We start from the raw sequence: 27,194 nt of genomic DNA, 5'->3' as shown, positions 1-27,194 counted from the left end.
CCGTTTTTCTTATTCTACTTCAGGGTGTTCAAATTTTTACGCTACAGTGAAATTCATAAACAATTTTCATCTGAAAATGGAAATTCATCAACAAATTTCCTGTGAAAACCATCGATTGGTTTCATAGGGTTCGAACAATTCAACTCTGACAAGCCGAAGGGTTTTTCCCAACGTATTCAGACGAATTTTATGAAACCAGTCGCGCAAATATGGCCAGTATTTTCAAAAACCACGTATTATAATCTTTCTCCATTTATGAATTTTGAATTTAATTGTTTACGCTACAGTGAAATTCGCCAAAAATTTTCATCTGAAAATGGAAATTCATAAACAAATTTCTTGTGAAAACCATCGATTGGTTTCATAAAATTCGTCTGAATTTTCTGTAAGCAGAGAGGTTAATTTACCTCACACTTGAGGGCGCACAAAATGTCGGGATTGAGCATTGTGAGCGAACCTGCGAGGTGGGTGATCGAGCACTGTGAGTTTGGACGGTGTATGCTCGAGACGGGTTGCAGAGGCAGAGCAGCTTTGACGGGAGCGCGAATGGAGCAAATGGCTCTTTTGGTGCGAGGGCAGGTTTGAAAATGGGCCGGTGCCAGCTCGGAGGTGGTGGGTCCCGCGTTCCCGGAAAAGGAATGATGCGATGGGGACGGCCTGCCGGATAAACAATGGATGGACGATGGATGCGGGCATGAAGAGCATCGACATGCATGGTAAAGGCCGCCTCCATACGGGAATTTAATGCCCTATGGCAGGTTGGTTAGCTCTTGCCGAATTAGTTCAACTTGCATGTATTTGTTTAAAGCGTGATATGGCGTCAGAGTCGGTGTTGATGGTATCGAGATTAACGTTGACTAACAGGAGTTGCCCATAGTTAATGCCACTTTTATCAAGGTAGCTTTGCACGTGATAAGGAGTTGTATTCATTGAATTGTACTAAAATTATTATCAATATAGTGTAATAAAATTAAATTATCTTGATGTCGATGATTTTGTTACATAAAAAATTTAGAGATTAATAATTTTTTAGGGTGGTAATTAGTTTATGTATTTGATTTTTAATAAGGTGAGTGTGATAATTATTTTAATATTTTTTTAATTTTAATTTAAGAATCAAAAGGAAATCATATTGGTTTTTTTTTTGTTACACCAAAATTAATAGGTATTAATAAACTTCCAAACTCTTACCATTATATTGAGTTAGAAGCTAATATCATGTTCTTAAAGTGACAATTACTCTATCTATTTGATTGCCAATAAAAAATTGTGGCAATCACTTCAATAATTAAAAAATATTTTCAATAATTATCATCATTCTTACTAAAAAAATTTCAATGAATCACAATTATTACCAACTATGACATCAATGAGATTGTGAATTATGAATCACACCTAGTAGCATTTATGATGTGAATAAGAATTAATAATATTAGGTATAGTTAAAATATCAAAAAACTATTTGATATTACACAGGATTCTTACTTGCCATGGCTAGTCAACCATTCCGTTAGACCATCATTTGTTTTAAAGGATGGAACTTCATCATGCAATTCCGTATTTTAGTATGTACTCCTTGATATAAATGAAAGTGATGCTTGTGATAATAGTACATGGGCTCCATAACATAGTATTCCACCTCTTTATGCATTACACAGGATCTAAAGATGAATTATATGGTACAGCGAGTAATCCTCCTTTTAGATGTATTATTTGACTTGGTCGGTGAGTTATTAATCCACATTTTAGATATATTATTTGACTTGGTCAAATGTAAAGTGATATTCATTTTAAACTTGGAAGTTTTAAGAGAGCTTCGAACTCATTGTAACATTTCTTTGAAAACGACTCTGCTTTACTTACTAGTTTGATCTGTGTAACTAGCTATACAGCTAAGCAGTTATCTTGTCTATGGATGATATTGGCAGCTTAATGGATCCTTGTTCTTCAATCAGTGAGGAGGAGGAAAGACAATATTATTGTAAAAGTTGCAATTATTATGGACATTACATAGATAACAACCCATATACCAAAGAGGGTCCAGAAAGCATTACACTGGATTTAAATCTAATGAACAAAAGCTCTAATATCATACAAATCTGGTCTCTAGGTGCACCATAATTTAATTCATTTAGTAAATGAACTGATTTAATCTGTTATGATTGTGAAAATAGGTCCAGAAGGCATTACACTGAAACATTCTGGATTTAAAATCTAATGAATAAAATTTCTAATATCACACTAATCTGGTTTCTGGATGCACCATAATTTAGTTCATTTAGTAAATGAACTGATATAATCTGTTATGATTGTGAAAACATAGTGATGTCATATGTAAACTAGCTCCAAAAGACCATGAGCACAGGCCATCTCTAGGCCATTCACACAACCAATTTTACATCTCTATACAAACATAGCTATACAATTATTCATAAGGCTTTAGGATATATGAATTAATCAAGCTGCTCACTGCTAGACTCTAATTAACATATAATATAGAAATAACCTTGACACCTTGATATAAATGAAAGTGATGCTTGTGATAATAGTACATGGGCTCCATAACATAGTATTCCACCTCTTTATGCATTACACGGGATCTAAAGATGAATTATATGGTACAGCGAGTACTCCTCCTTTTAGATATATTATTTGACTTGGTCGTTGAGTTATTAATCCCCATTTTAGATATATTATTTCACTTGGTCAAATGTAAAGTGATATTCATTTTAAACTTGGAAGTTTTAAGAGAGCTTCGAACTCATTGTAACGTTTCTTTGAAAACGACTTTTCTTTACTTACCAGTTTGGATGTGAAAGATGCATGTACATCAGGGTAACAGAACGCTGTAAAGGTTACCTAAATTTACATTGAGCAAGTAGTGGTCTACAAGTACTTGAGCTCTGAACAGTTTAGGGTTGTTGCTAGTTTTGTGTTGTTACAAGTGGTAACATTGATTAGTTTTGGCATGCGATTGAAGGGTTCTTGCCATATTGTGTGGATACTGAATGGAGCATTATTCTAAATGTTTGATAACCTACTCTGTTCCATCAAGATTCTTGTAGTTGTTGCATATATGTTAATAAGAATGGTATTTTGTTACATCTTTCTTCGTTACAATTTGATGAATATGGATGGTGATGACGTACTTCCCTGTTATGGTTTATGGCATATTTTTTATGGTCGCACATCACCGTTGATTCTGGTGTAAAGTCAATAGTGAGTGTTCTTGATTAGACGATGAGCTATGGCCATTAGCTGAGTTAGACCTATGGTAACGAGATGTCCAATATTATGGGGCATTACGCATTAACTTTCTAGTTGTTATTGTTGGTGTCATTCTTGCAAATTCCAAAGCCTTAGTCTTTGGTTCCGGTGCTGGAAACATGGGACACTAGACTCTAGAGCATTTCTTGTGCATGTAAGAAAGGTGTCCTAGTTGGAAGATTAGTGTGGGTGTGACGAACAAGGGACATGTCAAGAAAAACAAATGTCAAGAATATGGAGGATTAAGCTTTTTGAAGCAGAATTTATCACTATGATTTTGACAAAGTTTAGGGACTCCATATTTTTAATCTTTTAGGCAATTTTGAAAGATGAGTGTTTCTTCACTTGTGTTCTTTATTTATTAAGATTATGGCATCTTCAAAGGCATCATGGGCATGTAGGGCTTCATTGATATATGCGTACATTGCATCATTCTAGGGCAAACCATGTACCTAAGAAAATTCACTTCCTACTAGGTTAGAGTTTGTCTATTATGCATCAATGTTCCTAGGAGGGTTTCATGGTATGAAATTCTTCATCTCACATTAGATCACGCATCAACTATTTCCAGCGTGTCATCATATAGATATGGATATAGCTAGTGTTTGCATCAAAAATGACTTATACTTCTTAAATGTTGTGAAAACCAACAAACCAAATGTAAATAACCCTATTTTGTTACTTTCATTTATTCCCATGGCATCCATCCAGGTGGAAATCAAGACGGTATTAAAGAGGTAGCATCTGAAACTTGAAATTAAAATTAAATTCAAATGGAGCTACAATAATCTTCACCGAACCACCAGTAGGTTAAGAATAATTAGTTCACCTCAAATATAATGTACATAATTGGACACATGAATTCAGTTATAACATGAGTGGACATCTAAGGTGAATGATATTACAAAACGAAAAAAAGTACATTAACGAGTTCTTCACTAAAAGAACCACGGTATGAGAATCCCAAGAAAAATGACAACCATGGTGTATACACACAGTCGAGACCTATATTGATGCTGATCAATGTTTGCCAGTGGAATGAACGATGATCTTGAATCATCTCTGGCACCTGCATCTACACTTGAGATTGCTCCAACCATTAGATCAGTAGACATTTTATGGATCTCCGCAAGGTGCTTTATCATAAAAGAATTAAATTGAGCACTCCAGATTTTTGCCTCTCTGTAGAGGGGCTTCAAATTGTCTGAGCGAACATTGTAGATGCCTTCCATGTGATTAAAGATTAAATCTGAGTTTGTTAGCACTGTTATGCTATTCACCCCATTGTGTTTTTCCTCTTTTAACCCTGCAACAAGTGTAATGTAGTATGCTTCGTTATTGGTTGTCTTTCCCTGCACCTCCCATATTCTATAAACCGCATGATTTTTTGCCCCATTGTGAAGGACAAATTTTAAAGATGCTCGACCCGGATTTGGGCGGCATGATACTTCAATGCACAGTGTCCACTTTTCCACCATTCCGTGAGCTTAGAAGCACTGCATAGTGACAACAAAAAAATATATTCATGTTAGAATACTTTAATATGACAAAATATCTTGATTGAAATTGATTATTTTTATGCTACCTCAAGTTTGAATGCACATCCTTGAAAAATAGCAGAAATTCAAATATTAGTGATAAGACTTTGGGCATAAAGAGTTAATAATGCATGCATGTTCATGAAAATGAGGATGTAGCATGACAAGAAGAAATGAATCATTTAAGACAAACCTTGTCATGCTATCAAGGATTCTAAGGATTTCAAAATATCATCTTTTAGTAAGATTGACTAAATAAACCCTAGAAAATGGTTTTTCCTGTTACATTTTCAAAAACATTGCTATATCCAGTGATTCCAATTGCAGTTCACTGTTAGTGTTTTCCAGAGCTATTACTCACATCTTGAAAGAGGGATTGCATTGGGTGGAGGGTTCCAAATAGATAGAACACTCCTATGCTTATCCAGATCACCATCAACAAGAGGCAATATCCAGGAAGTCAAATCATGTGTGCTAAATGTTTCCAATCTATGAAGTAACTCGCAGGTGTCCACTCATCGATTTCCAGCCCTTGCTTCTTTCCACTGCCATACTGAAATTCTTCTATTGGCCATCTTGTCCACTGCTCTGATACCATGATGGTGGCATGGCCAGGGGTTGCCAAAGCAACAACTGAATGTATAGCCTTCAGAGTGCACGGCAATATCATCCACAAACAAGAACAAAGAAAGAACAATTCCCTTTCTTCCCCAACAACACATAAGAGCTTAGAGAAATTTGAAATTCGTATTATCACTAAAACTATCCAAGATTCTCTTACCTACGAGGATAGGGTACCACTACTTTTATATTCTACATGCTCAACTAATAATAACATTAATACTCTTTTTTTTCCAAATTAGATGCTCCTGCATTATGGAACAATCATTTAAAGTGACATAAATAAGGAGCTTTTCTTTACCGTATGCTTAGCGCATAGCAACATGCTTAATAGCCTCCTTGAATACCTACAGAAAATTTAAAAATTGTACATGAATCCATCTCAATTACTTGCCAGTGAAAAGTGATCATTAATACAATTTTATCTTGTAAGTGAAAAGTGATCCTTAATACAGTTTTTAACTTGTAGTTGCTTGAAGTACAAACTTATTAGGTTTGATATTTTGTTTATAGAATGATATGTAAGTAAATACACTTAAAGTTAAGCTGAAAGTGAGAAATGGATCGTTCAATCTTCAAAAGTCCTCAACATTAGACTGATCAGATATCTTTTAATTATTTGCGTGTCTATCAACAGATGGGGATGGTAGGTGCATTAGAGACACTTTGCGGACAAGCATATGGAGCAAAGCAATATCATTTGCTTGGGATTCAACTGCAGAGAGCAATTGTTGCTCTTTATTGTGTGAGCATACCAATTTCTGTGATATGGGCATATATGGGACACATTCTTGTAGCCCTTTTCCAAGACCCTTTAATATCTTTTGAAGCAGGGAACTTTCCAAGATGGATGATTCCTAGCTTGTTTGCTACTGGGGCTCTGCAACCCCTAGTGAAATTTCTTCAATCACAAGGTGTTGTCTTTCCGATGATGTTAAGCAGTTCAATAACTCTTTGTTTCCATTTTCCCATTTGTTGGATATTGGTGTTCAAAGTTGGATTAGGTAATAAAGGAGCTGCGCTTGCAAACATCGTTTCCAACTGGCTAAATGTGGCACTTCTATCAATTTATGTTAAATTTTCCCCTGCATGCAAGAAGACATGGACATCCTTCTCAAGGGAAGCTTTATATGACATTACAAACTTTCTTAAGCTTGCTATTCCATCTGCAGTAATGCTTTGGTAAACGAGTCCTTTCCCTTTTGTTACAGAGTGTATGTAGTTGATTGCTAAAAAAAATTAGGCATTGCTTCAGTCCCATATACCGTTTTTCTTATTCTACTTCAGGGTGTTCAAATTTTTACGCTACAGTGAAATTCATAAACAATTTTCATCTGAAAATGGAAATTCATAAACAAATTTCCTGTGAAAACCATCGACTCGTTTCATAGGGTTCGAACAGTTCAAGTCTGACAAGCCGAAGGGTTTTTCCCACCGTATTCAGATGAATTTTATGAAACCATTCGCGCAAATATGGCCAGTATTTTCAAAAACCACGTATTATAATCTTTCTCCATTTATGAATTTTGAATTTAATTGTTTACGCTACAGTGAAATTCGCCAACAATTTTCATCTGAAAATGGAAATTCATAAACAAATTTCCTGTGAAAACCATCGACTGGTTTCATAAAATTCGTCTGAATTTTCTGTAAGCAGAGAGGTTAATTTACCTCACGCTTGAGGGCGCACAGAATGCCGGGATTGAGCACCGTGAGCGGACCTGCGAGGTGGGTGAGCGAGCACTGTGAGCGCGGGCGGTGTATGCTCGAGACGGGTTGCAGAGGCAGAGCAGCTTCGACGGGAGCGCGAATGGAGCAAATGGCTCTTTTGGCGTGAGGGCAGGTTTGAAAATGGGCCGGTGCCAGCTCGGAGGTGGTGGGTCCCGCGTTCCCAAAAAAGGAATGATGCGATGGGGACGGCCTGTCGGATAAATGATGGATGGACGATGGATGCGGGCAGGAAGAGCATCGACATGCATTGTAAAGGCCGCCTCCATATGGGCATTTAATGCCCTATGGCAAGTTGGTTAGCTCTTGCTGAATTAGTTCAAATTGCATATATTTGTTTAAAGCAGGATACGGCGTCAGAATCGGTGTTGATGGTATCGAGATTAACATTGACTAACCGGAGTTATCCATAGTAAATGCCACTTTTATCAAGGTAGATTTGCACGTGATAAGGAGTTGTATTCATTGAATTGTACTAAAATTATTATCAATATAGTGTAATAAAATTAAATTATCTTGATGTCGATGATTTTGTTACATAAAAAATTTAGAGATTAATAATTTTTTAGTGTGGTAATTAGTTTATGTATTTGATTTTTAATAAGGTGAGTGTGATAATTATTTTAATATTTTTTTTAATTTTAATTTAAGAATCAAAAGGACATCATATTGGTTTTTCTTTTGTTACACCAAAATTAATAGATATTAAGAAACTTCCAAACTCTTACCATTATATTGAGTTAGAAGCTAATCTCATGTTCTTAAAGTGACAATTACTCCATCTATTTGATTGCCAATAAAAAATTGTGACAATCACTTCAATAATTAAAAAATATTTTCAATAATTATCATCATTCTTACTAAAAAATTTCAATGAATCACAATTATTACCAACTATGACATCAATGAGATTGTGAATTATGAATCACACCTGGTAGCATTTATGATGTGAATAAGAATTAATAATATTAGGTATAGTTAAAATATCAAAAAATTATTTGATATTACACAGGATTCTAACTTGCCATGGCTAGTCAACCATTCTGTTAGACCATCATTTGTTTTAAAGGATGGAACCTCATCATGCAATTCCATATTTTAGTATGGACTTGTTTTCCTCAACATCAGTTTTTTTTTATGGTCTATAAGAGATGCAGGATACGGTAGAGTGAAGTAGGGTAGTATGATGGTGTTTTCCATTGTGATCTCAACAAGGGTTCTTGTGAAGGATATCCTTGGAAGTTATTATTATTATGATTTTTATAGTTAATTATTCAAATATTTTGTAACAAAAGACGTTTGACAAATTATATAAGAAAATGATCTTCAATGTTGAATATTGAAAAGGGTCTTTAATGTTGAATATTTGGGGAAGTTCATTGTTAATGTCAAACACATGAGTCATAACATTTCTAAATGAAAAGAACTTCTCTATTATTTACAATCTAGTCATGATTAAGAAGATTATTTTCGTTATGGGGAAGTTCATTGTTCATGTCAAATACATGAGTCATAACATTTTTAAAAGAGAAGAACTTTTCCATTATTTACAATCTAAGTATGACTAAGAAGATTATTTTCGTTAAGACTTATGTGTCTAACATTACTTTTATCCTAGGCTATAAGCATGACATCTACTTGGATAGCTTTTGGAAAAAAAAACTAGAGTTATCTAAATTTAGTATAGTAAAACCAATTACACTCTTCTATCGTTTTTAAAGAATGAACCCGGGGATGTTGCATCAAGAAGGTGTATTCCTTTATTTAGCAAAGGCTCTGAGCATGGAGTGATAATGAGCATGGTATTATTGAGGTAGTTGTGAATAAGGTTACCCTATTATTGAATTAAAAATGAATAGCAAGGACATCAATCTCACATTTTTCACCTCCTCCTTGGATAGGTGTACCTTCTTTCTGTAAAAAGATTCTAGATGTGAATGTATTTATTGATATCTAACCACATCTAGAGCTCTCTCTACTTATAAACAAAGAGGAAAATTCACACATAAAAGATTCCTTTCTTAAACTTAAGAACCATACCTGAGTGAGGTTTGGAGATGGGTATGACACTGTCTAAAATGAGTTATAACGAGGCAATGTAATATTTAGAGTTTTTATTGAGAGTATAATCATTGCAATATTTCACTTATATTTAAATCATCTTTTAGATGAGAGTTATGACATCTCTTAAATAAGATTTTTATATTTTTATTGAGATTTTAATCACATGGCTAGTGAAGTAAAATGAGCTCTTAAAGCTAAATGCCTTCAATGGCCAAGAGTTGAAACTCTTCACTCTTCACTCTCAATCAAGAATCTCCTAAATTTTCACTCTTCACTCTCAGTTAAGAATCTCCTAAATTCTATGCTAAGAGTTGTTTTTTACAAAAAGATTGAAAACAATGAGCCATAACCATTTATATTCTTTTGATTGATGGAAATAGATAACCATCATCAAAAGGCACCCTCACACACCAAACTAAATGAATTCACCTGCTTTCGATCAAGCTTGCATTAAAAAAAATTAGTTTTTATTTTATTTTATTTTATTTATCCTTTTCTATTATTCAAAGTTTATTATGTATTTTTCATTTTACTTTATACCTAAAACCATTAAAACTGAACTTAATAAAAATTAACTCAAGCAAAGAAAAAATAAAATTAATAAGTATCGAAACATAAACCTTAAACCAGAACCTAATATTTAAACCATAAAAAATTGTTTACAAAGTGTTAAACATAGAAAAGTAGAACTTAAAACCAACAAGAAAGGCTACGGAGGCAGCAAGTCCCTGCCATGAAAGACTTGTTATTGCCTGCCACGAAAGACTTGTTATTGCCAGGAGTGATTGTCGATAGAACCCAGATGGAGCATAACTGCTCAGACCCACCCCAAACGAGGTTTTCAATTATGTTTTTTTACTTGTGGCAAGGATGGATCACGCAGTGTGCCAGCTGCGACCTTATCTGCATGTATTACACTTCCCCACCGAGCGCTGGCAGGTCTGTCTATGAAACACGGGCCTCTTATGTCTCTTCGCCTCGGTTCCGCCCCCACCTTGGTGGTCTCTTCTATAGACATGGCCACTGAGTTTCTAAAAACCCACGATCAGCTTTTCACAAACCAATGGCAATCTGCCACTACTAAGCATTTGACATATAATTTTGCAAACTTCGCATTTGCTCCATTTTGCCCTTACTGGAGGCAAATGCGTAAGCTCTGCACTTCGGAGTCACTGAGCTCCAGGAGGGTAGATTACATCTGCTTTATTAGAGAAGAGGAAGTCTCAACGATGACTCGCTCTATTATCAATTCAGATGATTCTCGTCCCTTAAACATCAAGAAAGCCATGGCATCCCTGGCTACGACTATAACCTACAGGATGGCATTTGGTAAAAAGTATACAGACACAGACCTAAAGGGTTTCGATTCCATGGTCAAAGAAAGTCTTCTGTTACTCGGCTCATTTAATATTGTAGATTACCTACCTTATTTAGGCTGGATGGATTTGCAAGGTGTCAATTGCCGAATGAAGAAACTACACAAGATCAGTTGTTAGAGAAAGTAGCAAAGTGAAAACTGTTGTAGAATAAAGGTCCATAGCATAATGGAGGAGTGCCTTCAAGGCTTACGAGGACGTTGCCGAAAAATATGCATTCATGGCTAATACAAACATAGTTTTGGAGATGGTGTGTCTCACTCTCTCCTTTCTTCTATTGTATGCTTGTATCATATACTATACTGTGATTTGTTATCATTTTTCTGTCTTGTCTTTGAAGTTAGTTTTGCATCTGTAATTAGTGGTTCTCAAGCAGGTCTTAAGCTTAGGATCTTGGTTACTGGTTTTCCTGATTCTTTAATGTCATTAGTTGTTGAAGAGAACACTGTCCCAAATTCTTCGACAAGGTTACTTGATCAAAGTTCAAACAGATCCTATTTGCGTCTTCAAATATTCTCCTCTGTAGCAGGTTTGTTGCCTCAACAATGCCCAGAATTTGTTCTAAATAGAACCGAAATTTGGCCTTCCTCCGGTCCTGTGGCTGCCTACGGCCTTTGACTAGCCCTCCATTATCTAAGTCTAAGTGGAACTCTCACTTAGCTCCGAAGTTGTTTTCATGATCTAAGTCTCAACTTTGATTGAAAATGTAGAAGCTATCAATTCAAATATTTCCATTTGAACAGATCAACCCTATTTGCGTCTTCAAATATGTTGTTGTAGTAGGTTTCATGTCTCAGTAATTCCCAGAATAATGTAAAAGCTATCAGTTCAAATATTTCCATTTGAACAAATCAACCCTATTTGCGTCTTCAAATATGTTGTTGTAGCAGGTTTGTTGTCTCAACAATGCCCAAAATTTGGGCTAAACAGAACCAAAATTTGGCCATCCTCTGGCCCAGTGGCTGTCACCGGCCATTGACCGATCCTCCATTGTCCAATTCTGAGTGGAACTCTCACTTAGCTCCGAAGTTGTTTGGGTGATCTGAGTCTCAACTTTGATTGAAAATGTATAAGCTATCGATTCTAGTAGATAATTTTAAATTGTTGTAGCATGTAGGTTGGGATTCATGCTAATGAAATTGTATGAATTCTGCTCTGTGCAGGGAACAGAAAAGGTACGATCTCTAACATACCTTCAGCAAGAAGTTACATTGCAAACCAACAATTTGAAAACAATGTGTAATTTGCACCTGCATTGGTTGGATGGAGCTCTCATTGAGCGAGTAATTTGCAACTGCGTTGGTTGGATGGAGCTCTCATTGAGGGAGACTTTGCACAAATGCCTCAAGCAATAAACTAGCTGAGATGGGAAACTGCCCACTGAAATGCTTACCATTTGAATGGAAGATGAAGCAACTAGCTGTACTAGATTTGAGTTTCAACAAAGACATCGAGGCAGTCTGGACAACTTTGTCTAATGAAAAGGTAATTAGGAAAGCAAAATATAAACAAAAAATAAAGCTTGTATTGCTTGCATGTAATTTCCACTTCCACTATGAATAAAAGCTCTCATAATACCAAAAAGAAATACTGGGAAATACCTGCTAAATTGGTTAATGGACAATGCTTTTGCAGGGTCCCCACAATCTAAAAGTACTGAAGCTGAATTACTGTACAAATCTTCAGGTTCTTCCGGATTTAAGCAATCATACATCCCTCATAAGGCTGGAGCTTTGTGGTTGTACTGAGCTAAAGGAATTACCAGAATCTATTGTACTTATCTTCACCAGAATTTGTTGGACTTTTAATACAGCTTAAGCACTTAGATTTGTTAAATAGCTAACTTGAAGAAACACAAACCCTGGCTTCTCCTAGTTCCAGATCTCCCTTGTTCCCTCAGTCTTGGTTCTAGATCTCTGTTGTTCTCTCTTGTTCCCTAGATTAGTTTTCCTCCTGAAACACAACTAGAAACGCAGGTATTATCCTCCTGTTCTCGCTAGCTATAAAATCATTTAGTTCTCGCCAGCTTCAGCTTCCATCTCCCAACACGGAAGTGTTAGGATATTCCAACACATAGGAAATAGTTAAGTATAACTTGGTCTAGTATAGAGTTAGGTAAAGTGTGTTTCTTTACTATGTACTTTTGTAACTTACAATCCGACAGTCACGATATGTAGTTATTTGACGGTTCATTCTCTCCTCGGTATTACCGACACTTGATCCATGGCTTAACACCCAATTGGTCCATGATATCTATTTAAAGAGCATGGAGGGTCATTTGTAGTGTAACCGTTCATGAGAGAAGCTTATGTAAATTTTCATTCTTTTATTAATAAATTTCCTGAAGTGGTCACGTTGGCTCAAGCCGTGGACTGTTTCCCTCTTTGAGGGTTTTAACCACGTCAACAATACTGGTGTATTGATATGTGATCTATTTGTGAGAGGTGTCATTTGGTGTTCTGTCTGAGGAACCTACCCTGTAAATTCCTACATGGTATTAGAGCTATTTGAGGGCCGCATTCGTTGGTGATCCAAATCTGAAGCCGGTAGAACTACATCCGACTGTCATTTCCTAGATCTACTATTTCTGACTGTTTTTGGGTCGAGAGGATTTCTCTATTGTGTTAGGAGCATCTGTTCCTGGTAGCCCTAGCTACGCCATTTTTAAGATCTGGAGGTATACAACGTTTATTTGCGGTTTTTAGTTATTTTCTCTCTGTTTATTTCGGTTTATTTAGCTCTCTGTTTTTTATTACCGGATCTATACCTTTCATTTCTGCGTATGCTCTTTGCCTCGTGGCTCTGTGCGATCTGGGCAAATCAGAAACTGAAAGGAAGGATTTTTATCATGTGTATGCTCTTTTCTGTCGCGCCTTAGTGTGATCTCGGAAAATCAGAAACATTGAGGAAAATATGTAGTTTCTGGTTAAAGCTAACTTCACGCCGTAAGTTTTTTTTTTTTTTTTTGTATGTCCGTGTTGGGTTTTGTGTTTTTTGTTTTGAAATAAAAAAAGAGCTTTCTCAAGTAAGCACCACCCCAAAGCTTCAGTGACTAAAAAAAAACCCCTCCCTCTTTTCCAAAAATTACTAGACTTTTAAACTAGCTCACTTGGTCCAAAGGTACTTTATGAGAAGAGAGGTCTTGAGTTCAAGTCTTTCTTTTTGTTGAGTTACTTTTTCAAAAAACACATGTAGCTTATGTTTTAAAGTTACTTTATGTAAAAGTGTTCTCACCCATTATAAAAAATGAGTCACTTATAATTCTAAAGTCTCTTTATCTTTTATTTAAGTTACAATTTAGTGGGTAGCTCATAAAGTACCATTGTAAAAGTGACTTTCACTTATTTATAAAAGTGAGTCACATAATTTTTTTTTAAAGTGAGCTAATTAAATTTATGTTTGGAAAGGGGGGAGGTTTTTTTTAAATATAACATTATCATTCATTTCTGCACATTCACACACTTCGTCGGCATCTTCAACAACTTTTATTAAAAAAGCCATAACTTCTTCATCCGGAAGCCGTTTTCAGAGCCATTTTTTTTAATCAACCTATTTTTTCAAGATTTTTCCATTGGAACACTTATTTTCAGCATCTATAGCTTTAGTTTATGTTAAAATGGAAATTCCATGCCAAGTTATTATTGACAGCACCAACTATTTCCAATGGTGGTCCCACATTGTGGATTTACTTAGAAGTAAAGGTCTTTACGGAATAACCTCAGGCCAATAAACCAAACCTAAAGATGAAGATAAGTCAGACAAATGGGAAAATAGGCAAGATCAATCACGTGGGTTGATAGGGATGTCTATTTCTCCAGACCTTAGATTCCATATTGCAGAACTTGATACCCCCAATGAAGCAATGAAACAACTCACTAAAGTTTTTAGAACTAAAAATGAAATTAGAGCCTATCAACTTGAAAATGAGTTGCTTATGTTGGACCCCAATAATTTTTCTTCCATTGAAGATTTTTTGTCTAAGTTCAAGACCCGTAGACTTCTCTTGGAAGGTGTTAAGGTTAAGAAAGAAGATGGTAGCCTCATCTATTCCATTCTTACTAAGTTGGGACCAGCCTACTCTATGTTTGTTTCCACCTTCCATTCTATAAGAGAAGCCTTCATTTCTCAAGGACAATACTACAAGTCCCCTTCCTTTGATGCCTTCTGTGATTCTTTAATAAGAGAACAAGAAAAACTCTTACATCTTGGTCTTCTTAATCTTGTAAACTCTTCTAAGAAAGACTTAGCCACTCAGCAGCAACCAAATTCAAAGAATCCTAAGAAGCTATATCCTAAAAAGAATGGTCCTAAACCAAACAAGGGTCCTAAGCAATTTCAGTCTCAAAATGAAAAATCATTTCAACAAAATGATAAGGCAAATAAAAACAAAGGGAAGAAGACTGATAGACATTGCGACTTTTGTAATCGAGATGGCCACTTATAATCCAAATGCTTTAAGAATATGGAAGCCTTGGAAGTAGCAATGAAGAAGCATAACATCCATTTGGAGCACTCTTCAACTTCAAATTCATCTTCAGGAATAGCACTTTCTGCATGTGGTTGTCAAGCATCTCGGTCTGGATATGCACTAAATGTATCTTCTTCTTCTCATTATCATGAGTGGCTCATTGATTCTGGAGCTTCTTATCACATGGCCAAAAACAAAGCCATGTTTTCTTCTTTAAATGATTGTAACACTAAAAATATATATGTTGGTGATGATAGATCTCTTAGTGTTGTAGGGACTGGAACTGTTCATATAGACAATGGTCAATTTAATGATGTATTACGTGTTCCAACTTATCCTGCAACCTTCTATCTGTATATTAGATAACTCATTCAGGTGAAGGTAAAATCATTGAATTTTCACCTCATGATGTTGTAATTAAGGACCTAAGAGATCCTAGACAAATTTTAGCTATTGGCATTGTTGATATTCTACAAGGTTGTATAAGTTTAGCAACTTTGGGCCATCAAATATTCCCTCGGTATTTGTTGCTCATAATGATGAAGTGAGCAAACTTTGGCATGAGTGATTTGGTCACTTAAACTATCGCTCCCTTCAGAATCTATGTAAAGAAAATATGGTGACAGGTATTCCAATGGTATTTTGTAGAGATGGTGTTTGTTTCGGATGTGTACTTGGAAAACATCATCGGGGTAGTTTTGAAAAGCGTGCCTCTTGGCACGCCTCAGCCCCCTTGCAGCTTATGCATAGTGATTTATGTGGTCCACTTCCAGTTGTTTCATTCTCTGGCTACAAGTATTTCTTAACTTTCATTGATGATTTCTTTGTACGCACTTGGGTATACTTCTTAAAACTCAAGAGTGAAGTATTTAACATGTTCTTGGCCTTTAAGGCCTTTGTTGAAAAACAAACTGGACATCAAATTCTTAAGCTAAGATTTGATAATGGCGGAGAATATGTTAACAACAAATTCATCAACTTTTGCACTGAGAGTGGAATTCAAATGCAACATATTGTTCCATATACTCCACAACAAAATGGTGTAGCTGAAAGGAAGAATCACACCTTAAAGGAAATGGCTAATTGTATGCTTCAATTTAAAGGACTTAGTCTTAATTTTTGGGCAGAAGAAATTAACTGTGCAAATTACATAGTAAATCGCACTCCTACTAAGGTTTTAAAGAATATCACTCCAGAAGAAGCATGGAGCTCAATTAAGCCAGATGTAAGTCACTTTCGTGTTTTTGGAAGTGAAGCATGGGCCCATATTCCAGATGAGAAGCATAAAGCTTTAAAACCTAAGAGTGGAAAATGTATTTTTGTTGGATATTCTGAAGATGTCAAAGGATATAAACTTATTCCACTTAAGTCCAAAAATGTTATCATTAGAAGAGATGTAAAGTTTGCTGAAAAAATATCGGCCTACGAGCCTAGTTCGACAGATGTGCCACCTCTCTCTATCCCTTCTACTTTTGAAAATATTTCTTCTTTAGATGATGACCACGAGGATGACAATCCTCCCCCACCTTCTCAAGATCCTCCTTCATCTCCTCGGCTTCTAAAATGGGTCTGTGCTACTCGAGATGCAGTAGGTGCTCTTTTCGATGATCCTACAGATCAACGACATACACGTTCTCAGTTCGATAGAGCCTCTTCTTTACTGGCTCAAGCTTCAACGAATTATGATCCTGACACACTTGCAAAAGCTTCAAGCCATCTAGATTGGGACGTAGCTATGAATGAAGAATATCGTTCATTATTGGAAAATGATACATGGGATCTTGTTCCTCTTCCAAAGGGATGAAAACTTGTTAGATTTAAATGGGTTTACAGAACCAAGTATGGACCAGATGGAAAAGTTGATAAACATAAAGCTCGTCTTGTTGCTAATGGTTTTTCACAAGTAGAAGGCATTGACTATACTGAAACCTTCTCCCCTATTGCCAAAATGAACTCTATCCACCTTGTTCTTTCCCTTGATGCCTCTTTCAAATGGGAAGTCCATCAAATGGATGTTAAATCTGCCTTCTTGCAAGGGGACTTGCATGAATAAATCTATATGGAACAACCTATTGGCTTTATACAAACAGACTCAAGCCTTGTATATTGGCTTATTAAATCCCTTTATGGTCTCAAGCAAGCCCCTCGAGCTTGGTATGCCTAAATAGATAGCTTTCTTTTAGAAACTGACTTTTCTAGGTGTCATTCTAACAATATTGTCTACACCAAGAAAGTGGGCAAGTCTCTTATCATTCTTGTTATTTATGTTGATGATCTTATCCTTACTAGTAGTGATCCCAACCTTATAAACCATGTGAAGTCCAGCCTTAAAAAGAAGTTTGAAATGACAGACTTAGGACACTTTCATTATTTTCTTGGTCTTCAAGTTTTGCAATCCAAAGAAGGTATATCCCTTTCCCAGTCCAAGTATGCCTGTGATCTTCTATGCCATTTTCACATGGAAGACTGTAAGCCAACCCCTTCTCCCTTTCAGTTTGGAGCCAAACTTTCAGTCACTTGTGCTTCCCCTGAAGTTGATGCTACCTTATACTATCAACTTGTAGGAAAACTTTTGTATTTGACCCATACTCGTCCTGACGTTTCCTTTGCTATTGGCCTTATTGCTCGGTTTATGCAAAACCCCAATGAAAGTCATTGGAAAGCAGCTAAAAGAATACTTCATTATGTTCGAGGTACAGTTCAGTTTGGGATTCATCATAGTGCAGAAGCATCTCCTCTATTGGTTGGTTTCACTAATTATGATTGGGCTGGTGACCCTGATGATCGAAAGTCTACTACAGGTTATGTGTTCACTCTTGGTTCAGGACCTATTACATGGGCTTGCAAGAAACAAAGTGCCATTTCTCTTTCTTTAGCAAAATCAGAGTATCGTGGTGCCGTAGAAGCTAGTAAGGAAGCCCTATGGCTTCGTCGGATCCTGTCAGAGTTTGGCTTTCAGCAGCAGCATCCAACTACACTTTGGTGTGATAATCAAAGTGCCATTCAACTATGCAAAGATCCAGTCCAACATTAGCGCATCAAACACATTGAAATGCACATGCACTTCATCAAAAAGCTCATTCATGACCATGTTCTTGAAGTGCAATATTGTTCAACAGATGATCAAGTTGCAGACATCTTTACAAAGGCTCTCACAGAGGCAAAGTTTACTAAACTTCAATTTATGGTTGGAGTTCAGAAAGTTGTCACTAAGGGGGGATAGGCTCTAATTCCTCCTTCCTTCTCCTATTGCGTCATATTTGTACATCCTTCATTCCTATCCCAAGTCGTTCTTAAGGGGGGATGTTAGGATATTCCGACACATAGGAAATAGTTAAGTATAACTTGGTTTAGTATAGAGTTAGGTAAAATGTGTTTCTTTACTATGTACTTTTGTAACTTACAATCTGATGGTCATGATATGTAGTGATCCGACGGTTCATTCTCTCCTCGGTATTACCGACACTTGATTCGTGGCTTAACACCTGATTGGTCCATGATCTCTATTTAAAGAGCATGGAGGGTCATTTGTAGTGTAACCGTTCATGAGAGAAGCTTATGTAAATTTTCATTCTTTTATTAATAAATTGCCTGAAGTGGTCGTGTTGGCTCAGGCCGTGAACTGTTTCCCTCTTTGAGGGTTTTAAACATGTTAATAATACTAGTATATTGATCTGTGATCTGTTTGTGAGCAGTGTCCTTTGGTGTTCTGTCTGAGGAACTTACCCTGTAAATTCCTACAGGAAGCAACATACATTCACATGTGGCGACTTCAGCCACTCTAAATGACTTAAACACCCACCCAACCTACTAAACGCTCTGTTTGGGTTTGCAAAACATTGGCATAACATTTAATGTTTTAAATTAATGCTGAAATTAATTCAATAGTTTCAAAATAGAAATTAAATCGATCAACCTAACCTATGGTTTTGGCCTCCCCGCCTCGGGAAGAGGCCAAATAAGATGTAAAATCCATTGCACTATAAAAAGTACACAACAAAAAACATGCAGGAACTAAAAACCTAAAAACTTTAGGTTAATTATGGGCCAACTAATTTTTATCAGAAGATTCTGATTACTATACTCCCATGCCATTGCCAGATGCTTAGACCTATAGTTAATACCATAGGTTCCCACGCTTACCTTCTCGCCAAACACCTAGCCAAAAAATTTAGACCCCTGTCTGGTAATACCCCTTCTTATATTAAATACTCCTATTCTTTTGTTCAATGGATTAATAACATAGAAATGAAAGACGAAGATCTTATGGTTAGCTTCGACATTGTATCCCTTTATACCATGATTCCTATTGATGAAGCTATTGAGATCATGAGAAATATCACTGATAAAGAAACTGTGGATCTTTTGGAGTTGTGCTTGAGATCCTCTTACTTCAGTTTCAAAGGAAAAAATTATGATCAAACTCATGGTGTGGTTATGGGCTCTCCTCTATCCCCCATAAATGCCAACATCTTTATGGAGAACTTCGAACAAAAGGCTCTTAGGTCATTTCCATACACCCCTGTTGAATGGAAGTGGTTTGTAGATGACATATTTGCCAAGTGGAGTCATGGAAAAGAAAAACTTGACCTATTCATCAATCATCTAAATAGCCTATCTCACCATATAAAATTCACTATTGAAATTGAAAAGAACAACCAACTTCCCTTTCTTGATATCCTTCTAACTAAAAGAGATGGGTCTCTTGGTTTCCAAGTCTATAGAAAGAAAACCCATACAGAAAGATATCTTCATGCAAATTCCCATCACCACCCTAAACAAAAGATTGGAATCATTAGGACCCTAACCACTAGGGTGGCTAGAATATCTGATCATGACCATTTAAATGATGAACTCAACCATCTACACAAAGTGTTTGAACTAAATGGCTACAATAGAAATACCATTAAGAAAGCCATGCACTTATCTCTAATCAAGAATAACAAGGACATGAAAAATCAAAATTTATCAACTCCTAAGGTCTCCCTACCATACATAAAAGGCACCACTGATAAAATTACTAAAATTCTTAATAAACATAACATCAATGTAGCATTCACCCCTACTAACACCATCAGACAATTAATCAACTCAGTCAAGGATCCCATAAACCCTAAACTTCAAAAAGGTGTTTATGTGATTCCTTGCTCATGCGGTAAGGAATATATAGGTGAAATAGGTAGGTCTCTTAATATTAGAATTAAAGAACACATGACCGACTTAAGAAGAGATAGGACCTCTAAATCGACCTTAGCGGAACATGTTCACTCTTCCTCTCATTACATCTGCATGGAAGAAGTCAAACTGGTTAGAAAAGAGGACCACTATCTTAAAAGGAAAATCAAAAAAGCCATAGAAATAGAAAAAAGGAAGAACAATTTGAACTGGGACGATGGATTAAAACTAAGCAACACGTGGAAACCTTTACTTGAAATCTTAAAAATCAATAATAAACCCTTATCCCTTAAATTAACCTATTCCCTCCTCTCTTAAAAATATCAATATAATAATTAACAAAAACATCAATCAGATAACATCCTCCTTAAACAATAAAACAATCATCATCATAAACATAAATTAGTAATTGATTAATTCACACATAATCAATTGATAAAGAAATGTTTTTTATTTTATTATTATTATTATTATTATTTTTCGGCGTAATACTAAATCTATTATATTAACAAAGAGGTGGTAAATTTACAACATGACCGTAGTCAAGCACTTTGCTCCTGTGGGAGGTAGTTCTATCTAGCATATACATATTTGAAAAATGTCTGATATTGTTTCCCACGCAGGGGAATAATCTCTGAAGCCCGAGACAAGTCAAAAACTCAAAAAGAAAAGACCAGAGGAGAATGAACACTGAAACACGAGACAGTAACAAAAACCATGACCATTCCACCTTACATCCTTGCCCTGTGGACAGGGGCATTCTACAAAAAAGAGAAGCATGGATGGCCTTCCTATTCATCAATGGACTCTTCAGTAATTCGACACCAGCCCATATCAGGAGGTTCCTCTAACTGTGTCACATTCTGGGCATCAGTACCCACATATACCATCATCGGCTCTCGCACGCTGCTTCTTTGCTCATTAGTTTCCTGCAGAGGCATGGTCTCTGTAGCCAGCTGAAAAGATGAAGAGGGGTCCTACATAGCTCTCGAATTTTCCGCTTCTATCCTTAAATCAACTGCTAAACCTTCCTCCTGAAACACCACAGTGAAATAGGTTGTGATCCTGGGCCTATTGAGAGCATTGTCAAAGGTGGAAATGGCAGAGCATGTGGCAGGAATCAAACCAGGTCGAGTGTCAGGGGCTCGAGACCTTCCTCTTCTGCTGCGAAAAGAAAGCCCTCTTCTTGGAGGATGGTTCAAATCGCTGGAGAATGAATCCGTTGGGGCTCTTCTCGCCTGCCCTCTACGACTGCCTGCTCTTGGTCTCAGTCGAGGCATCCTGCGGATGATAGTGGCCCAAACCCAGAGATTTTTCTATGGGGCGATAGCTTGGAAGTGGCAATGCCTCCCAATTGAGCCTCCTCTGCCTAGAATGAACACGTTCTTTGGGTTTTCCAAGTCCCTGCGCCTTTGCTTAAACCAAAACCAAACACAGATATCAAATGCCAAGAGAAAAGAGCGGGAGGGCCGACTAGCAATACCTGAGCGAAATTCGGGGAGGGGAGCGACCAGCCTCGCAGAGAGGACCAAGATAATCAGCACCCGGGTCCAATTCCCTGCCTTCTCTCTGAGATTCTTATCATACGCAGAGGAGTGCCGGCAGAGCGGCAGCGCTAACGATTTTACCATCCCCCTCGTCCTGCCTCCGGTTTTAAGATTACAGGCTTTGTCTTGGGAGTCGTCTCCCATTACTGCTCGCTTGATGGCTTGAGCCCTCCACTGCACGCTGATGCGTGTGAAACTTAATTCCCTCACTGTGAACCTGACGTTCCAACCAAACCAGTGAAATAACGTACCCTGAGTGATGGTCATGCAGGTGTGCCACGCGCTTTGAATTGTTGCCCCTCCACGTATCCTGTGCAGGTCGGGCAAGTGGCGATCCGCCCCACCCAACCACTGTCTTATCACTTTAACTCTCGTCGCTAGCACCCGCATCTGGGGATTAAACAATGAAAATTATCTCTAGGAATGATAGATAATATTATAGCATTAACTCACCAAATCTATTAAGATTTATTAATTAATTAAAAATTAAATAAATTTATCAATTAAATAAAATCAATAAATAATTAAACATGAAATAAATACATAAAATTAAATGAAAAGATATATTAACAAATAATAAATAATCAAAATTAATAAATTAATATTAACTAATCAGAGAAATTAGATTAGTAGTTAAAAATATTAATAAAAATAATTAATCAAATTATTAAATAATTAATTTTACATTAAAGAAATAAACATAACAATTAAATCAACAAACAATAAAATTAATTAATTAATCAATTAAATTTATAAATTAATTAATAAATCAATTAAGCCAAATATTTAAAGTAAAATTAATAAACATAATAAGTAATTCTATAAATAATAAAATCAATTAAGTTATACCTTTAACTTATAAATAAATTAATTAATTAATTTATCCTTTAAATCTATTAATTAGTTAATTTAAATAATAATAATAATTAATTAAATAAATAAATGAAAATCTAGCTGACCTATTTTCTTACATCTTTCTTTTAATATCATATATATATAACCTAAATCTAGTTCCTGGATACATCATTAAGATCTGGAGAATATCTATTGACGCATCTCCTGATGATGGACTCACGTGGTAGTCCAAAACGTTGGGTTCACAAAAACTCTATAACAAGTCATTCTTCCTCTATCTAAAAACTAATAAAACCTATTAGAATTTCACTTTTGCTACTTTTATGTTTGTAATAACCGTGTTATTCCTTTTTAGAAATTAAGGAGAAAAAGTGGCTTCAAGGACATATGAAAATGCTACCAAAAATTCGTTTATATTTCAACACTCGAATTTTCACTCAATGGATTTAAACAAACAATTTTTTTTTTTTAATTAATTAACCTTATAAAGGTTAAGTTTGAACATTACAAGTGAAACACTAATCGATTATAAAGAATTTCTAGACCCCCTATTGGCTAAGATTTTAGTGGACCTTTTTTTGGGTTAAGAGATTAGCTATAAAAATAAATGTTTTAAACCTCCCCTAATAAAACTAAAGGTTTAACAAATGTTTACTGCAATTAAAATTTATTGGAAATTGGAAGTTTTAACGATGGTTTTTTTAAATGGTGTGCTTATGATGTTAAGCCACATCGATGTGACACTATTTAATATGCATAAATGCATATGGTTTGTACTTGATTAAGCATTAATGTGTATGTATCCTTGTGCGCAGGAATTTTAGTTAACACTAATAACATTAATGATATCAATAGAGGGGATGATATAGATGTTGTACTTAAAAGCATTACTGTGATTATTATGGTTTTTATAACTATTAATACAAGTGTATCCATACATGTATCACATATTGGTGTGGCTACCTAATGTGTAATAATGATAAAGGAAAATTGGTAAAATATTTTAAAATGCATCAATGTGTAACAATAAATTAAATATAATTGGTAAATATTTTAAAATGCAACAATGTGTAACAATAAATTAATATATTAGTGTATAAATATTTATGGAATGTAATATTGCATGGAGATACATTACAATGAACAAATATGTTTCAATATGTTAAATTTATCTGCATTCCATTTATTATTTTTATAAGCATGTAAATGTAAATTTTTATGGTTTAAATAAAAACATTATTATTAATAGTAAAATTAAACATATTTTATATTTATATTAGTTTGATATTTTATTGATTATTTGGATATAAGCATTATAGATACAATACAATGAACAAATATGTTTCAATATGTTAAATTATCTATATTCCATTTATTATTTTTATAGGTATGTAAATGTAAATTCTTATGGTTTAAATAAAAAAATATTATTGATAGTAAATTAAACATATTTTATATTTATATTAGTTTGAGATTTTATTGAATATATTTGGATATAATCATTATTTTTAAATGTACATTGGATCGCAAAACAAATATACCAATCGTAATAATGAAAATCATCTATATATTTTATCAAAAAAATAGTATTTTACAACACTCTAAGAATCTATTTTATCATTTACTAACTCAAAACCCTTTATCATATAAAATAAGATCAAATAGAGATTCACAATAATCAAGATGTCAATAAATAATTACCTAAAATATTTGTAACCAGTCATCATACCAATTGGGAGAATATCTCTAGTTTAAACAAAATCTCTAATTTTCATAAAAAAAAATTCCAAAATATAAAATTTGTAACATTTAATTGTATTGAGTTCAAGCCACCGTTCGAATTGATATCATTGCTTGAGCTAATTGCATGCCTCATTTCTTCATTATTTGTAAGGGATATTGTACTTAGGTTATTTGCAATGTTTTGTTAGGTTGATTTTGCTATGCCTCTTCATGTTCAATCTACAAAAATAAAAATAAAGTGTAATGAATGTATCTACATTTATAATATACTATACATGATTGTGTAAATTGAAAAGTGTACCGTAATAATGAACGTTTCATAAACTACACATATTCTTTCCAAGTCATGCTTCTCCCAACAAATTTTGTGGTGGCTTCACTCCATTCAGGAAAGGAAAAACATAGCTACTTACGAATTGTTTAAATAACCCTTAATACTCCAACATATACTCACAACTCATACATAAGCCAATCTCAATCAAATGTTGAGATGAATCATCTTTTTGCATTTACATCTCATAAAAATTGTTCATGGATATTGTAAATTAATTAAAACATAAGCATCAAAACAAATATGAAAAGTTAAGGAAAAGAAAACGTTTTCTACCTTGTAACTTTGTCTTATGTTTTTTTTGTAGGGTTGGTAGGACTTTTATTTTTCATTAACATCAAAATATGGCAAGTTACATCCATATTCATATGGTTAGGTGGCCTCAACCTGCCCATAGGGAAACTAGATATGTTGGCCACCGAATGACATGATAAACCATCCAGTAACAAAATGTGATAAGTCTAATCATCCATGCCAAGTAAGTATGATTGTCTTTGTACTGCCTAGAATCTAAATAACTGTAAACATAACTATAAACATATTGGACATTATAGGACTACTGCATACAATAAAAAGAAAGACAAAGAGACAGACACCATGCTAATCATCTTTCACAGAATTGACAGCAGCACGGTCCTTCGCACTAGAGCCAGAGAGCTCTGTTTGAGGGATGCATGGTGTGTGCTGCTCAATATTGTTGAGGTGCCCATTTTGCTTTTGGAACTGAAACTAAATTTTCTAAAAATCCTTGCTATAATCTGGAAACCCATGAATGGTCGTGGCCCCACCAGATGGAAACTGATCTAATGCTTTGGACTAGAGGTTCTTCATCAACCAATACGAGTGCAACATTTGCTTGAACTGAGTTTCCCTGCCTCTGGTACGACCAAGATTAGGCACTAATTTTTTCCAGTCATCCAAATCGATGTCCAAAATCTCTACTTTTTGATTAAGCTTTTCTTCCCATTCGATCAGTTGATGAACCTGGGTCGAGGTGCCATCATGATACATTGTTTTCGCTTCATTAATGATGCCTGAAACTCACTTTTAGCCTTGAGCTCTGCCCCCATAGAAGCTTGGATGGTTACCCACAGGGGATTCCTTGGATCTTTTCCTTCGGCCACGCGAGCTCTAGGCAACCTTGCCCTTTCCAGAGGCGGAATGAGCCATGAGAATTTGGTACATGTAGTTGCTTTGACTAAAAAACAGAGACCCCGTAAACCACCTAGATGGGAGATTTAATCCAGAAACAAAAAGCTTCCAGAGGTCGTCATAGAGCCTAGGACCTTCCATAGGAAAGAGATGAGAGGTCAGAAAATGAACCAGACCCCAACTCAATTGCATAACACAAACAAACAACCGGGAAAAAAAGTAACCCCTTGAACCCAACATGCAACACTTCCTTTCAAGGAACCAAAAGACGAAATTGTAAGCTAAACCATCCTCATACCAAATCCCTGGACGTTCCGACTCAAAACTATTGACATACATACAAGAAAAGAGGCCCTTGACGCGGGGGTAGAGAAAAAAAAATACCCAAAAGTGGTGAGAGAACCACAATCAATATAATCCCATATGAGAAAGTATAATACCAAACACCAAATACATAGGAAGACAAGAAACAAATGAAATCGCTTCCACTTCTGTATCCTCCACATAGAAATCCATATGTGCCACCATCTGCAATGACCAAGTTGCATCAGAAACTTTCAACCTAAAGGCCAAAAGACAGATATGATGAATCATAGGGGTACAGATAAAGGATTTGTAAACATACTTGTGAACCAGAGTTTGAAACAATCGCGATTAAACCCGCACCTAAGGAAAATGCACTGGCGGAGCCTTCTCCAAGCCACCTTTCCGCGCGGACCACGATTAAGGGAAACAAAGTTCACTATCAAGAAACTTACCAAATTTACCATGGAAAACACTAGTTATCCCATCCACACTTATGCCCCTGCCACCTTCGAGGATGGCATTAACTCCTCGCATACAAAGAGCCACTGCTCCATGTGCTTCGTGCATGTGGAGGGTGGTGAGGAGGCACCTTGGGATTATCAACCTCATTCGTATGTAGGTCTTATTACCATCGGCTCGCACCCCGATTGAGGAACTTTGTCTTATGTTTTGAATGAGTTCAATTTTATTTTTCCTTTTAACAAGAATAAAACAATTGTAATTATTATGAAATAAATTGTTTGATTATATATTTAAGAAAATCAATGATTATATATGCTCGGTGCATAATTTTGGTGGGATAGCTCCTCATGTAATTCAATTCAATTGTTCTTATTTAGTTGAAGATTTCCTTTTACACTTTACATCCTAAAAACATGTTCTAAATATAATTTCATTCATCATCTTTAATTTTATTAATCTTCTTAAAAAGAAAAAAAGCGTAATAATAATCAATTAGTATTTCTATAAAATAAATATAGAAAAAATGTCATTTCATTATTTATTTTTTTTACAAAATATAAA

At 35.5% G+C, this 27,194-nt stretch overlaps 1 pseudogene; it reads left to right on the top strand.

The window, feature by feature from the left end:
- Window positions 1-10,234: 10,234 nt before the first annotated feature.
- Window positions 10,235-10,714, top strand: LOC149215192 (cytochrome P450 750A1 pseudogene; annotated as a pseudogene).
- The last annotated feature ends 16,480 nt before the right edge of the window (window positions 10,715-27,194 follow it).

This window comes from Pinus tabuliformis, chromosome 1_1 (assembly GCF_031772625.1).
Source record: "Pinus tabuliformis cultivar Carrire ecotype Pingquan chromosome 1_1, CPIR1, whole genome shotgun sequence".
Lineage (NCBI taxonomy): Eukaryota > Viridiplantae > Streptophyta > Pinopsida > Pinales > Pinaceae > Pinus > Pinus tabuliformis.
This window is presented reverse-complemented; position numbering and strand designations above follow the sequence as displayed.